The following is a 17,339-nucleotide window of genomic DNA, read 5'->3' as shown; positions in this document are numbered from 1 at the left end:
TATCCAAAAGCAGTTGGCATTGGTATTGCAAGTAGCAGTGAGAGCATGTGGATAACGTTTGTAATTGCATCGAACCTCCATGGCATATTCCAGCATGAGACAATTGACAACGGATTCTTGTTAACCATTGAAAGAAAAGCAATGGTGGAAGGTATTATGCGGCTAGCATTGTCGAGCTTTTAAATATTTCTTTACCCCTAGAACTACCGAGCCATAGTTTGTAACACGAACTACGAAGACGGGGTTGTTGCCACCCCTCCCTTAAGTTTCAATTATAAACGTCATACCGTTATATTTGGTACTAATGTATAGCTATGAGTCTCCCTATCCGGTGTAAAAATTCCCCACATAATGTCGCTATGACGTCATAATGTGAGGGCGCCCATGCAAATCAGGAAAATTCTGGCTATGTACAAAAGTATAGGCAAAATTGGTTTTCTGCTAAATATTCTAAAATATTGCGATTTCACCGAATTTTCTTCTAAATATAAAGGAAATGACTATTTATTTTATATCTAACTAACAAGTAAAAAGTCAGTAACTCTTGAAATAATTTCACAAGAGCGAAATGAAAATCACATATTTTGATGAGTTTCTGAAACATTGATCTAAAAAATCCCTTGGAGAATAACCAACTGGCAACTCCAAGATCAACGCTGGAACTACTTCTAGCGTCGGTTGCCAATAGCAGTCACTACCCATCAAGCGTTTATAAAGACAGCAGGTGTTGTTGAAACGTACACAAGTAAGTGAACATTCTGGATCAGATACCAAGAACTTTGTTAACCAGTCTATTTTTGCTGTACAATGAACGGTTATAACCATTTAAGGTTAAACGAGAGTTTTTCATGCGCTTGATTTCAGAGGGGCGTAAGTTCATAACAGAAACAGCCATGCAGAAAATGAACAAGCGTACCGGGACGTAGGCCTACTTACAATAGAATATCGATCCACGGTCAAGACATGAAAAGGCTATGAAACTTGGCTTAGCTCGTGCCCGGAGCTCGTGAGTCGGGGGGTCATGAGGGGCGGCATGCCGGGCCGGATGCCGGGGGGGCACAAGCCGTTTTCGGCAATTTTCATAAGGATTTTATAATTTTTAAAATTGATTGGGGGCACTTCGTCAAGCTACGCCCTGGAAAATGTGTTGATTTTGAATTTATAGCCTTGATATCTTTGATGAAATAAATCAATGCTGCTATTCCCCAGATTACAATGTAGGCCTAATAGGGTACAACAATAACATCAACAACAATATCAAAAAGCAATTATTTGCAAACGAATTTGGGAAGAATACCGGTATTCAACAAGACAGACTTAATTAGCAGGCCTACAAACTAATTATATAAAGTGAAAAACAATCAATCATGATTCACTGCATGCAGTCACGTCAGCGAATCAATCAAATAGGCCTAAAACTAAAAAGAAAGGAGCAAGAAAGAATAAAGAAATAGTGAAAAAGAGAAAGAAAGAGAGAGAAAGAAAAAAGAACAAAAAAGAAAGAAAGAAATGAAAGAAAGAAATGAAAAAAGAAAAGGAGAAAGAAAAGAGGAAAGAAAGGAAGTAAAAATGGGAAAAGAGAAAAGAAGAAATGAAAATTCAGCCACACGGGGACTCGAACCCACAAAAAATGGTTCATAACAGATTCCCAGTCCAACGCTCTATCCACTCGGCCATACATCAGCTTACGAAATTTCTTGTTCTCGAAGCGCATATATAACTATAATTGATTCAATTACGTGATTACAATCGCGTCCGCACAATGGCTCTTAGAATAAACACGCATGTCGGCGCTGAAATTTTGAACGAACTGATGGAGGAAAAACCTCGTTTTTTGCAATACTAGCTTCAATTTGGAGTGAAAATCAAATGGGATAGCAATTGACGGAATGTTGAGAAATAATGTAGGTATTCAGATGTCTAAATTAACGTCCCGTAATCAAGATATCGATAATTTCACAAAACAGTTTTTTCTCAGGCAAGATTCTCGAAAATGTTCCCCAAAACGGGCTTTTAAAATTTAATCGGTACTGTATGTGGTTCTTCGCCATGGCAACATTATTTCTTTAATCGATTTGTAGTATAATACAAAAAAGAAGAAAACAATCACTCGGCGTGGTTTTATACGAGGCGCACATTTGAAAAAAAACCGTCATGGAACGCGTTTTTGATCTTGTGACCATGGTGCGTAAAGCGGCTTTAAACGAAGGATTTTCAAATTTATTCTTAAAATTTGTATAAACACACAAGAAAAATGTTAAGCTACATCCAATGCACCAACATTTCACTTGCTGCGATATTTGATTACTGAGAAAACACTGTTTTAGAGAACAACTTTATACGTCTTTTATACGTTTTTTATACGTTTCTTTGTATAACCTTAACCTACCTACCCCTGAAAAGAACTTATTTTATTATTATTATTATTATTATTATTATTATTATTATTATTATTATTATTATTATTATTATTATTATTATTATTATTATTATTATTATCATCATCATCATCATCATTATTCATTCATCTTCTTTTTTCTTTTCTTTTTCGTTTATGATAGATATTTGTGGTGAAGATTTCCAATGTGAAATTGTTGTAAAAGGAAATGTATGTTTATATCCACATCAAGTGTGTGATAGTTTTAACAATTGTTTTGACGAATCCGATGAAAAGAATTGCGGTAAGTGCTGTTAAAACAGACAGAAAACGAAAATAACCGATCATGACTTAACGCAGATGTTGACTGCCAACGGCATTTTTTTTTGTTATTGTTTGCTTTGTTTTCTCAAATTCGAAAACACAAAAAAACAAAAACCGAATTGTTAAATGTCATTATTGGAATCAGTATGATAAATACTGAAAAAGGAGTACAAATAAGTTAGTACAGACAAGCTGAGTATTTGTGAAACGCTTTAAAGTGTTCATGTGTAGAAAGTACTACCGTAAATAGTTATTGACAAATTCGCCAAACCATTGTCTATGTGTTTTCTTCATAATAATTATGAGCATTGATAAAATGTGATTTGGGTAATTATGCCCCCCCCCCCCAACAAAAAAGGACACTCCCTTCTCTCTACTATACGATACATTTTTGTATAACTTTATGTGATTCAGCGTATGCCGACATACAAATCTTGACAGTATCAATGGGAACCACGCATAATTTGACTACGCGCCATTTTCCTAGGACAACGATAGCAGATGTAAAGTGGATAATAACATCATTAGACATGTTAGATAACGGAGCGTTTCATGTAACTCCAGTGAAATTCAGCATTACGTTTGGTATGTCGTTAATATTCGGCAGTGGATCCAGCTTTTCAAAACAATCCTATCTGGCAGAAATAGGTAGCCGAGATGTGGAATTTTCTTATAACCAAACTATATCGCTGAATGTGTCACAAATTTGGATATGGTTTAAAACTACACCTGACCTACATGAATATGAACAATTTATTGACGAAAATATCCAGATGCTATTCCCCGTGCAACCGATTGTAGATGGTATTTGGATTCAAATTACACGAATTACAGGTAATATATCATTTTCATAACATACATGTAGGCTAATTCTAAAATAAAAGTCCGAAAACACTAACGGACTTGGAATTTTTGTATAATTATGAAATGTCATGTGCTCTGAATAAATTAACTTGACCATTTAACGATTTAACTGTGTCTATATTGTGAAATTAGTTCATGAGAGATGGGAACTCCTTTCAAGTTATCATGCTATATTTTGTGTGTAGTGACATTTGGGGGGGGTGAAGGATTGATTTCAATAACAATTCAGTAAATTGTATTAATATTTTTAATGCCCACATGACCAAATGTCATACTTGTATTGCATTATGGAAAATCCATATTGCTATGTGTATGTAACGGAAGGAGCTATCCATAGAATAAGGGTTTTTGTTACGAATGGAATAATATATATTCGGGGAAGTTCTTTGCTAATTATAAAGTGAGCTGTTATCTATGAGTTTAGTGCAGCAGTGGGTTCACAAATCAGACAACTTGGAGTTGTAGCAAAGGTGTTACTTATATTCGGCCACTAAACGAAGCAGATATTACGGAGTCATTCCGAAGAGAGAGATTTCGTGTGCTCTTTGCCATCATCCAGATCACTGCAGTGTAGTGTTACCACCATCATTTCAATTTTATTCATAATACACATAAAAACAGATATATTGAAAAGGAATACGTTAAGGCCAGACAGGATGGTTGCAGGCATATTAAACAACAGCACAATACCACTTGATAAATTCAGGTTATAATGGAATACATCTAAAATATTATAAATTAGAAATAATAGAGAAAGAAAGTAAGAAAGAAAGAATGAAAGAAAGAAAGAAAGAAAGAAAGAAAGAAAGAAAGAAAGAAAGAAAGAAAGAAAGAAAGAAAGAAAGAAAGAAAGAAAGAAAGAAAGAAAGAAAGAAAGAAAGAAAGAAAGAAAGAAAGAAAGAAAGAAAGAAAGAAAGAAAGAAAGAAAGAAAGAAAGAAAGAAAGAAAGAAAGAAAGAAAGAAAGAAAAGAAAGAAAAAAAAAAATCGGTATCACTTCTTGCTTATTTTTCAGATGTTTTCCATGCCTCTTCTTGTCAGATGGGAATGGTCAGGTTGGATAAGAAGATGTTATGTGATGGCTACAAAGTTTGTAAAGATGGCACAGATGAGTTGCACTGTAATACAGGTAGAAATATTAGAATTCAGTTGTTTCTGATTTTACATGTTGTAAATGAATATTCATGGACTGAGAGAATTTGAAGGTGGCGCAGTTTCATTGTGTTTTTCTCTCTGTGTACTTCAATTGGTTGCGTCAATTTTCAGAAGGGCTGTTTTTATATATGTTGACGTATTATTGCACAGTGGTCCAGGGCAAAGTCAAAGCCAAAGTCTAAAATATCATTTTAGTTATACATTTCCATAGATTTTTCGACTATATACTACACTACATGGCAGACCCATGTTTTCATTTTTGGCAGGGTCCACACTGCCCAACGCATCCCCCCCCCCCACCCTACCCCCCCCCCCTCCCAACCCCACCCCACTTAACCAACTGGAAGTAGGGTTGAACATCAGGGTTTAGGATTATGGTGCAAATACATTCTATGCCGAAGATTGAGTTTTGTTTATCAGTGACAATCTGTGAAGCTCAGTGGTTAGAGCGTTCACCGAGCATGTTAATGGTTCTCTGGTTGATCGGCCTATGCATGTCATGTTTCTGTTGTAAGTTCGTGTTTAATATGTGTGCTAGTGTACGATGCGTTGTCTTCTGATTTGTTCAGTCTTCTTTCCCCTGTGTATGTAGGAACATGAAGAAAAGAGTTATTTTAGTTTAGTACTTATATAAACGGACTTATACTACATTTCTACTTTTACATCCACATCTACATCTACAGCAACGTTGCCATTATGCAATATCTGACTAAAACATAAATGCCCCTTGTCAGAGTCCTTATTTGAATAGGCTCAACTTAATGCAATGAGGTAGTGTAGGTTGCAGATCATTCCATTCCGGTATTTTACGGCCTTTCCTGTTGGACCAGCCTACTTCTTTTTTTATATATCATTATGAATAATCAAATCGTGTATAATGACCATCACCATCCCAAGCTTTTGATATTGCCCTGTCATAAAAGTAGGAACAGCCTCAATTCCAGAATTGTAACAGTGGACAATGTCAACATTTCGGAAAATTCATATATTTTGACAAGTTGCGCAGCCCCAACAAAAAGCCAGCAATCTAAATGCCGGAATGTTTTCAAGTCTAATGTTGATATTATATCTTTAATTTAGTTTCATGTTATAAGAGGAGAATAGTGATGCCAAAGAATGGTGTATATGTACTGTCATCTCCGCACTTTCCACAACACTATGCATCGCACACTACTGATTGTTCATGGATATTTACATCTCAGGATTCTACCAACAACAATGTTTTTCTTCTTACCATTGTCGACTTACTGCTTGATGAATTTGACACATTATTCTTGCGAAACATTTCCAATGTTATAACTAATACCACATATACATTTCCAAAGCACATTGATTTAGCACCAAAGGCGATCATGTCAACTACGTCATCAATGTGGATGAAATTTAGTTCTGGATTCCAGAGAAAAAACAACAAATTTTACATTATCATCACCTTATTCAACGCTTTCCAGTTTCAACGTAAGATTGGTATTAGCAAACGGACATCATAATTATATTCTAAATTTTAAACATATATGTCTGAATAAATCAATGTATTTTAAATGAAAATTCAGTTGCTCAATAGAATGCCACTTAATAACTTTGTAGTTGGATTTCTAACCCCTTCTAACGAGATGTTCTGTCCTAATCAATTTTGGTTCTAAATCATTTTCATTATTAATAAATAGCCTATAGTATAACGTAATCGGTTTGTTTACAGGGCAGTGTTGATTTTATCTCGTTGGCTACCAGTAGCGTAACGGAGGGGTGCATACTTGTGCGATATCCCACCCACAGTTAGCATCCTGGACAACCGATTCTTTTGTTTGGCAAGGCTCACTCAGTCATTTAATGAGGCAATACAAACGATCGAATTTGGTGTTGAAATGAGCTAAATTTTTAGTTACACCTTTTCCATGTAAAATTAATTTTCTCGGCCAAATGAAAAGCAATCATTTTCATTTTTTCAGTAAATGTCAGGAAAAATTGTAGTGCTTGATACTGTATTTTTTTTTCAAATTCTAGTGTTAAACTTAGGCGTGAAATTTAGTCATTTAGTGTAAGATTTTCGATTTTGATAGGCTTAAACTCTGCCCGCGAGCCTTTTTTTGGATCAACCTTTTAGCTTTTCAAAGTAAGATAGTTCGCTAATGAAGGATTTTTCCCAACTTTCTAACGCACATCACCGTGAGCGATATATCATAGTTTTGTCAGAATTTGCGTTTTCATTTCACCATTTTTACTGCCGGCTGACCATTTTTCAAAATCAACGAGTGAAATCTAAGGCTAATACTAGCATTGTGGATCGATATCCCTGGGTTTAATAGGAATACCGGCATGGCTACAGTGTTGCTAGAACTTCAATATAGCAAAGAAATTCCCAGGCCTATAGCGCTCCTACTGATCATGTTTAACCAGAACACTCAATTGGGGATTTGGGCTACCAAGAAACCAGTCATTTCATGCATGAATGATTTTAGACCTGTGGCTTTAACATCTATTCCAATGAAAGTTTGTGAAAGGTTATTTAAATCATGGTTGAATGGTTATGTTGAAGACTATGTTGATCCGTTACAGTTTGCGTATAGAAGCAGTCGTAGCTGCACTGATGCTATTTTGGTCATGCTTGAAAAAATGTATCAACACAGTGATCGTGCTAGATTTGGTAATTCAGTTAGGACAATGTTTTTTGATTTTTTATCTGCCTTCAACACTATTCAGCCGCATTTGTTAATTCAGAAATTATTACATCATAAAAATGTCCCATGTTCTTTTCTGGCTTGGATTTTAGATTATCTAACTGATCGCTCACAATATGTCAAAATATCATATAATTTTACACTATCCAATGTTCTCCATTCCAATACTGGTGCCCCACAGGGCACAGTCTTAGCGCCGTTTTTATTTACGCTATATACATCTGATTGTAGATCTGGAGAACCTTCATGTCCTTTAATTAAATTTGCTGACGATACTGCTATGATTGCTTTAATTACAAATGATGATGATTCTGTCTACCATCAACAGCTTGCTGATTTTGTAAAATACTGTGATGCCAATTACCTGGAATTAAACGTTTCCAAAACTAAGGACATGATTATTGATTTTAGGACGTCAAGTACAACTCCAAGCCCTATAGTGGTGAAGGGTAGTAATGTGGAGCGTGTGTCCTCATATAAATATCTTGGCACTATGATTGATGACAAACTCAATTGGCATGCACATGTAGATTACTTGATCAAAAGACTGAACTCCAGAATGTATTGTCTCAGAAAACTGAACCACTTTAATGTTGATGTAAAAATAATTGCTCTGTTTTATGATTCCGTTATTGAAAGTGTCTGGAGATATTGTTTATATGTTGGGGAGGGAATGTTGCAAAAGGGGATAGGGACAAAATTGATAGAATTGTGAATGAAGCTGGAAGGATCATAGGTGTGTCAAGGCGGGACCTCGAAGCTGTTTATGCTGATCTGTTGAGTAAGAAGTTGACTGATGTGATGGATGACTCTGGTCATCCACTCCACGATCGTTTCACATGTCAGCTGATTCCCAGATCTGGTCGGATGCGCTTGTCCTTTGCCTTGACAAACCGGTATCTTTCCTCCTTCGTTTCACAAGCTATTAGACTTCATAACTCTAACTACACTCGGGGCGCCGTTCTCAGTAACACGTAGGCCTAATTGACAGAAATTCATCTTTTTCACTGTGTTTTTGATATGATATGATATTTTGTTGTAATTTTGTGTTTTGTATGTATGAGCACTCATGAGTGTAATTTCCCTTGTGGATTAATAAAGTTTTACTTGACTTGACTTGACTTGACTTACCAAATCGCTGGTCGGGCAATTTGCTTTCAATGGAAAATTGACCTGGATAAACAACAAAGGAAATATCGACTATTTCTGCTGGTTGCTCTCGAGATAAAAGTACTGAGTTAGACATTTTCGGAGCATAAAGGGAAAAAGGGTAAAATAAAACGGAAATTCTAACAAAACTATAATATATAGACCCACACGATGTGCTTTACAGAGGTGGGAAATATCTTTCTTTAGCAAACTATATTAGTTTGAGACGCTAAAAAAATGAATTCCGTAAAAAGCTCGCGGGCGAAACTGAAGGCCTATAAAAATCAAAAATATCACACTAAAAGACACAATTTGATGCTTAATTTTAACACCAGGATTTGTAAAAAAAATGTATATCCAAGCACCAAGTTTTAACTGACATTACTGAAGAAAAAAAAATATTGCTTAATATTTGACCGAGAAAATTAATTTCATAGCAAAAGGTGTATCTCTGAATTGTGCTGATTTTAACATGTATCGATCGACTTTCAGCGCGACTAAGCATTTCTAAAGAATCGGTTGTCCAGGTTGCTAACTGCCCAACCCATTTTTTTTTCAGGACGCTTCGGAATTTAAAAAGTGAGGCGGTAATACCAAAATAATTAACATTTCTACAGTGCGTTACATCACATACCACCACTTGCAGCACACATTTAACATTTATTTAATAATAATAATATTAACAGACTAGTGTGTTTTTATTTAAATGTTTAGACATGGGTGGTCATTGTTCAAATGGTGTACTTTGTGATGACGGTATAATGTGCATTAGCAAACATCAGCAATGCGATGGCTTCCCAACATGTATGGATAAATCAGACGAGGATATTACACGCTGTGATTTCGATAACTGTAAGACAATAACGGCTTCGTTTATTGAATTACCGTAATGCCAGTTGTATTGAAGTGGCTGTACCTGATAGTTGTCCAGGGGTGGGGTGACAAAGTAATTTCAGGACCGCAAAAAATCTTTCAATGTCCACAATTAAATCTTTTAAAAATAGCACCAAATGCTTAATGTTTGCTGGGTATGTTAATTTACTAAAATTACTAAAACGTATGTGGAGCCGTACTTCATTTGATTAGAACAAAAAAGCGCAACTTTTGATCTCGTCTCTTCCTTAGGTTTGAGATCACCATTCCTGTAATTTTCAACCAATTTCAACAAATTTAAATAAGGCTAAAGAGGTATTGGCTGCTTGTTTTGTTATCGACATTGTTTTTGTTAAGGATATACATGGGTTCAATAACTGGTACCTTCTTTTGCTTACTGTGCATTGCTTTATGGATAATTCGTCTGAAGTAAGTAACTAAATAAAACAATAATTCATACAAATATAATGAATGAGAATAATAAAAATTCATTTTAATATACGTTTTATAGCTCGCATGCCTTTGTGCTTCAAGAGAAGTTGTTATTTTTGGATGAATAGAAATCGAAAAAACGATGGCATCTCGCTTTCCTGGCAAAATGCAAGCAACATGTGTCAAGAACTAAACAACAAAGCCTATATTAGTGTGCCGAATAGTTACGATGAAATGCAATTCCTCGATGAAAACTGTAATATTATTGATTGTCCTGGATTTGGTATTGGTTGTTACGTCAATATGTTAAACAAGACACTGAAGTGCGATGATATAAACGAAAGAACGGGTAAGATTCGATGAAAATATATATTAATGCTCTGCGTGCTAGTCATAAGCTTCAACATAAAAAGACCAAGTTTTGAGAAATTTTCTCAAAATATCAAAAGCTATCTTAAGAACCACTGAACTTGTTTGTACTCATTTTAATGCATTTTTCATGTTGATTTCAAATATGGTCATGAAATTTTACAATTCTGAAATTTTTGAAAAATTCAAATAAAATTGGAAACTTGTCGCCTGCATTCGACACCCGCGTGGAGAGAGTTAAACAACATTTCACCGCCGCCAAAAACAGCAATAGTAACATCGTAGTAACCAGTCGTCATATCTCTCTTCATTTTCTACTTCTTTATAGAACCTCCTCTTGTTTATTTCTTGTAAAACGTTTGTACTTTTGAGAAACACTTATTACTGTAACCATCAAGGCAAGTCAGAGGGGAGCATGACCTAGCAATGTTTACATCCAAACATTGAGACAATGCTTAGTATAAGGCGTGTTATTTTCGCCCCATGTGCATGATTTTTTTTCGCCAGGGCGATATCACTATGGAAACATAAGTGAAATTATGGGTTTTCTTGACTCGTTTTCTTAAAGACTTATTAATAATACTGTAAAACCTCGTCTACAAGCATATAGTGTGTTTTTGATGAAAGCTAAATTAATACGAGACAACCGTACATATTCTAATACAATAGATTGGTCTTACAATAGCGCTTGTTTGTATATTATGCTTGTATCGGTAATTAATTTGCTCATACTCCATAATATTATAAGCGTTTTGGTTAAATGGCTAAAACTAAAAATGCGTAAGGCAACAGGCACAACTTCTCATCTTAAGCTTACCGAAAAAGTACAGAACATTACTAACTTACTTTCATATCGTTAGAGTCAATTTAATCAACCAGTATATTTAATTTAAACCTATTTTCAGTGATAACTTCGGCAGTGGGCGATGTGGTTATGGACATAGAAATCAGTTTGGCCAATTTATGTAAGAAGTTTAAAACTACTTAAACAAAATGCGCAGTTTTGTATTAACATCAACTGGTTCCAATAAATGAATAATCATCATTCTGGAAATTATCTTAAAAACTCAATTTCTGATTTCTGTTGTTGTTATTATTATTATTATTATATTATTATTATTATTATTATTATTATTATTATTATTATTATTATTATTATTATTATTATTATTATTATTTACCATCATCATCATCATCATTGGTGGTTTCTAGCCTTTGTTAATTGTAAGGATATCACTACAAAAAGCGCGGATAACAAACAATTAATATGGAATTTACGGGCCTTTGTGCCGTTTTTGACCATTTTCAATGGAACTAGAACATTTACATTTTACCTGCAAGGAGAAAGCGATGCATACATAGCCTTGTCGCCAATTGAACTCCCTCCCTCTGATCATGAAGTATCTGATCCGCTGCCAATAATAGGTAAGAATATCAACGTAAATATAAATTCGCCTAACAATCGCTAACAGCTACAATAGTTATTATAAATAAATATAAATAAACGTAAATAGTTAAATAAATGTAAATGTAATTAATAATTTGCAATCATGTGATGAACACTCTGTGCATGTTCCTTGCTTAAGTTATCAAATGGGTTTTAATATTCAAGTCAAATAATTGACAAAAAATAAAAGCATGGTGACAAAATGCAATTTATTGAGACCTGGATTATAACCGAATGTTATGAATGAATTTTATGAGCCACACTAAAAGTGTATAGCGTTTAAGTTTAACATCAGCATGAGGTATTCCACACACATACTAAACATGTCCTAAGTAAGTTATGTAAATAATGACAAATATGGCTAACGTTCTATTATTGTATTGTATTTTCTTTTGACCATCAAGGTATTCTAGGTCATTCTTATCCTTTTGCTACCCTCTCCTGCGGCTCGTTGTTACTAGTTAGTAATTACGTTGGTTATGTTGACATGCCTTTAAATCCGATGGATGTCCGAACTGTTTCAATATCCTGGGATGAAGAACATATTACGGTTCATTACAATCATAATCGGGTGATGAATTCGTCCGTTCCTTGGTGTCTTACGACTATAAGATATATTGCAATTGCATCATATGCTACATCATGGGTTGATGGTCAACGGAATGTTCGATGGACAACGTGTGCATCGGGTGAAAATCTGAATATATCTATGATAAATGTGCACATTTTATGGCATGTTTCCCCCACTTTATTATAAATCCACCTGACTAATTTGTTTAGTAGGTTACTTCTTTAGTAGCTACTCTGCACCCCGGGTATCTTACTAAACTTTGGAGAGCTGATTTAAAGCATACCTGGCGTAAATAAGTGCTCACATTCAGCACCGTTAATATCACGTTTTTAACCGCGCAGTCTTACGACAGTAACTGGTATTCAATGGTGTATTTTTTTTCTACCAATATACCATTCATTTGACGGGGTGGGTGTAATAAAGTCCTAACCCACCTAAAACACACGTTACTGGTTTCGCGATAAGTTGTTTTGACCTTTTTCAATAAGTAAAAGAGAGATTGCGATTTCCAAACGTAGGTATCGGACGTACGTTGGTCTATTCAAAACCACTCACCTGTATCCAAGCAAGGTCACGCATTTAGCCACTTTTGAAGACATTCCATGTGCGAAATCAACGTAGATACATCGTTGAAAATGCACAAAATATGTCAATTTTACAATGTGTTAAAGACAGCCAATGATAATGAACATACGAAGGAAAGTCTAATGCTTATTATGATCCTTTTGTTTGTAACAAATCATTAAACTAAAGGTGCAGCGATATGTAAAAAAATTACTAAATTTATACGCGATGTCCATACGCAGAGATTGCTCATTGAAATGTGTGTGATACTTTGCGTATAAAAAATGACATTGCGATTTCACATTTTGGATTCGAACGTAAAATAACACGCAGGTGCTACGTTGAAATGCGCTGATTTTACCTCATGTCGAAGTTCATGCAACGCGCCCAATGTTCAGGACAAAAACGTCTCATTTTGAAAGTAAAGTCATGATATATTGATGTAGTGATCATTAGTCTACCAAAATGTATGTATACCGTATGATATTTGGGGAGCACAAAATTACAATTAAGTTTAAGCACGTGTTATCCTTGGTTTTTAGTTTTCAAAAGCGTGCTGTTTGAATAAGGTAGAGACTCGGTAGCCAGCGCTATTACCATTTTGTTCAATCAATATGCCCTCTATTGACCTAGATCAGAATTACAGTAGCTTATAGTCTTTCTTCCATGCGCCTTGTTCTCCTTCGTTGAGAATGAGCACAATCCAGTTTGGAACCGAGACTAGGAATATTTATCACCGTATTAACGTACGTAAAAACGTACGCAAAAACGTACGGTCCACGTGCTACGTATGGAACATCGCAATCTCTCTAATGTATACAAGCATAAAGTATAGGAGTTCTTCAACAGACTAACTGTTTTGTTGAAATCATTCGTACAATTTTTACACACAACCCGGTCACTTGTAAATTTGTGGGTTAGGACATTTTGCCCCAAGAATTCCACACTAGTTTCTAGAACTACATATGAGATGGATATTTCTTTGAACAAAATATCGAATCGAATCGTTATTGATATATAAACAGGTTCTCAATGATTCCAGATCAAAGTTCTTGTTCATAGATAATCTAGGACCCCATGTTTAAAGCCGGTGGCAATATGTGACACGATCAAGGGAAATGAGTCGGATGCCGCTAATATTGATTTTGAGATATTGGCAAAATTATAAAATTCTTTTGTTTTATATTGCTTTCAGCGATTGATAAATTGACGTAACTTCGCAAAGGAAAGTCATATCAACATGGGGTTTTCAGTTTCTGAAAGCTCTAAATGTCCTCTTTAGGAACCTATGTAAAACTCATTTTCGACCAGGGTCGACATGTGACTCATTCCCCTTGATCATGTCACATATAACATCATCATGGTCATGCTGATAGTATTTTCATACTGTACACATTGTATGATTCAACTGCGGTGCGTTGTTATACAAGTAGATTTGAAGTTCAAATTACTCTATAGGAACTGTCAGCTTATTATATATAAATTCCCGTTGATTATAGTGTATTTTCTCATCTTCACTACATAATCACCCTCATAACAAACTGCCTAAGTCATAATTACATGTTTCTCATTTGCATTCTTCATTAACTTGTGGAATACAAAAGAGATGTATTCCACAAGTTAATAAAGAATTCGGCTGGAAATTTGATTAGTTATGGGTTTATCACTCAGAAAATCAAAATTGCAAATGAGAAACATGTAAGAATGACAGTTTTGTTATAAGGGTGACGAAGCGTGTATTGGTAATAATTTTTTTCTAATGCTTGCGTTGATTCATAATCTTTAGAATGAGCAATTAATTTTATCAATACCATAATTGTATAAAGTATTTTATCTATTCAGTCAAAAAATATATGATGGATAATCATCTCACTTGATCGCGGAGTTACTGTATTTAAATCGAGAACCACGTGCTCGAGAGCTAAATGCAAATACGCCATAGTCTCTGCGATTGTTTTTACTAACGCACTTTGTGAACCTTACATGTAAGTCTATTTCAAAGCAAGAGCGAATCAACTTTGTACTTTACACACAACACCCCCCACCCCCATTCCCTATAAGTATTGTGTAATGCGCACTGACCGGCATCCAAGACGTGTTTTATGATATTCGTATTGTAAGTTATGTTGGGCAGAATACACATTTTCAAAATATTGCACTCTACTTTGTAAATACGTTCTTGATTTTCTTTTACAGGTCACATAACTTGCAATAGTGATATTATTTATTATATATTTATTTGATCTTATTAGACAAAGGATCAAGATCCTCACAAACTATATTAGGTTGTTTTTATTTCCCATCAGTTTCGACTTATGGTTCCGCACAGTTTATTTCTTCACAAATGTCACTGGATATGTTCGATGACATGTGTCTGGTCTATCGCAAATTTTATCAGTATTCATCGAAATTCCAAATCATAGGATGTAAAAGTGTTGATCCATCGGATTTGTTCTGCGAATTACATCAGTCAGTTCTCGATGGTAAGACATGTTACATAATCCTTAAATGTATAGGGTTGCGCAATAGTTATGAACCCAGGGGAGGGAAAATGGCTTGGCAAAAATTTTATCAAGAATTTGTTGGCGCCAGTGTCATTTGGCACACATTCAACCAAGAATATCTTGGTAGGTCGAAAAGGGCGCCAGTGATATTTGGCACACATTCATGGGGCCCCGTTTAAAAAAAGGGCACCATTATTGTAGAAACGTTTTAATATGAAAACTTTCCTGTTCGTATGATATACTGTATCTAGCACATTTATTGTTTCCAAATGGGGAACCACAATTTCAGCATGTGCATATGGGTAGGTAACAATTTTTGTGAGGCTGGAATACGCAATTTTTGCCAGACCGCAGGGGGAATCGTGCAATTTTTGGCACGCCGTTTTCACCACAGCCCCTTATAACGTTATATAGAACAGCCATCTTGTTTGGTTTGCAACCGATAATAGGTCTGAAAAGTATATTATTATGACCAGGGAAATGCTTATTTTATATACTTCATTATTTTTCCTGTATTTATTTATATATTTCTCTTTTTTTAGAAATGTGTTACAGATCAATTGAAATGGTTCCCGGTCAATTAGTCAATATTAGCAGCTTTGATCTACAAATAGAGAATAACTGGTGGAAATGTTCCTGGCATTTTTCGTCTTTACCTGGTGGTTACTATTCTATTGAACACTCCCGTATTCTTCTCAAGAAACATAGCTCGTTAACTATAGGCATGACAGAAAAAGAGGCTGACAAAACCAGTGTTTTTGTACTCCAATCTGATAACCACGTATCAACGGAAATGACGTTGCGTAGTTCTAATATGTGGATCACGTGGCAATGTATTTCATGTTGGCACACCACTGTCGATAACTTTGCTTTTACGATTATCAGATACAAAGCAGGTAAGTTTTTATTTGATTGTGTGTTTGTAGTCTTAAGTTTTGGCCAAACTATAAGGAACTCCTCAAAGAGTTCCTCAAAACAGTTTTATCAAATAAATGATGGTTAAAAACAGATTTTAAAATATGACCACATTCGTTGGAACCCGCCTTTTATGTCACACCCTGTATAACAAAATATTATGGTTATCGAGTATGGTATTTGCGTTTATATTCTTATCTAGATCATCCACCACAACGTACCTTCCAATGTTTAAGTGGCGTTGCTTATATGAGTGCTAATCTAATGTGCGATGGATTCAGGCAATGTATTCACATCTCTGATGAGGAAAATTGCGGTAAGGAGACGTAGGCCATGAATGCCCAGGGCAACCCCGGGAAAGCAAAATGTACTGTTAAAAACGGTAGAAACAGAACAAACTTTTTTTTTTAATAGATCTCTCGGAGATGTTCGAAGGCACTTTAGTTTGTACTTCAAGGTATACCATCATTTTAGATTTTTATATCCTGTTCGAAACATATATTATTGATAATAATTGTATTTAAATAATAGACAGACTAAAAACACAATATTTGAAAAGACCGATTAATGCGCCAATTTTAACAATAACGTCAAATAACAGACCAACTCACTTAATCCCTTTTTGTTTGTTTTGTTTTGTTTTATTGTTGTTGTTTTTATCTTCTTTTATTTTTTGATTTTGTTTCTGAATAATAGACTTAAGAACACTGAAAAGACCCTAAGTACTTTAATAAACTCGTCAAATTATATGTCAGACTTTTTCTGGTTTAACGAATCACTGATTGCACTTTTACAACCAATGGCGTGACTCTCTTAATGCAATGTGTATCTAAACAAATTTGACGGTTGATTTTATAATTTCAATTTATTGCATATTTTGTTAGATTTCTGTGAATCAGACTTACCATATTTTCTGAAGAAAGAAATGGTCGCAAATATTTCTTCTCCATTTTATCCGAATCAATATCCCAATGATTTGAACTGTGTTTGGATTGTGTATTCCACTGAAAACTATTTAGTGATAAATTTCGTATATTTGAGCATAAACGACGACTTACTATGGATAGGAAAAGGTAATTCAACTACACCAGAGTCAGTGGTGATGGAGATTACAGGCTA

Source organism: Amphiura filiformis, chromosome 10 (genome assembly GCF_039555335.1).
Source record: "Amphiura filiformis chromosome 10, Afil_fr2py, whole genome shotgun sequence".
Classification (NCBI taxonomy): domain Eukaryota; kingdom Metazoa; phylum Echinodermata; class Ophiuroidea; order Amphilepidida; family Amphiuridae; genus Amphiura; species Amphiura filiformis.
The sequence above is the reverse complement of the archived record's forward strand: the minus strand, read 5'-3'. Positions refer to the sequence as shown.